General features: G+C 44.7%; 1 pseudogene; it reads left to right on the forward strand.

Moving 5' to 3' along the window:
- The first annotated feature begins 77 nt into the window (after positions 1–77).
- Positions 78–178, forward strand: LOC132584904 (U6 spliceosomal RNA; annotated as a pseudogene).
- Positions 179–627: the final 449 nt, after the last annotated feature.

Genomic DNA, 627 nt, shown 5'->3' on the forward strand with positions numbered 1-627 from the left:
TCTGGTATATGCCAAGGCAATACATAAAATAAATAAGTCAACCTAGGAACTAGAAACATTTTAACCATAGCATTCCTTCGCTTCGGCAGCACATATATTACATTTGGAACGATACAGAGAAGATTAGCATGGCCCCTGCACCACGTACCACAGATATAGCCAATCCTCCAACAGATTTCAAGTTTCTTTTTTGTAAGCTCTTGGAGGATTGGCTACATTAGGGGTGTGTGGCCTAATACGCAAAGGAGCTCCTGCTAGAATTCCACCCCCAGTTGTTTTTATTACAAGCAAATGTCCTGTAAAATTCTATTTCCCTCCTCACCTGAAGGTTCCTGGACCTACTATGTGTGACACATCTAGGTGACCAGTGCTTGAAAGAAGGATATGAGGGGGGCAGTCCTAGTAGGTGAGGTCTTCAGTGGCAAAAGAGAGCTGAAAGCTGTCCCACATTCTGCCAGTGTTAATCTGCCATTGAAGTCACCATCATCCTGGCCCCATTGCACATTCTTCCCTCCCTGATTGCCCTGATTTCATCCTGCTTCCTCACGCTCCCCATTTCCTTCTCCATTCTACAGACTGCTCAGTTGACTATACACCCATGGTTACTGCAAGACATCATTCATTCAT

This window comes from Heteronotia binoei, chromosome 15, assembly GCF_032191835.1.
Source record: "Heteronotia binoei isolate CCM8104 ecotype False Entrance Well chromosome 15, APGP_CSIRO_Hbin_v1, whole genome shotgun sequence".
NCBI classification, from domain to species: domain Eukaryota; kingdom Metazoa; phylum Chordata; class Lepidosauria; order Squamata; family Gekkonidae; genus Heteronotia; species Heteronotia binoei.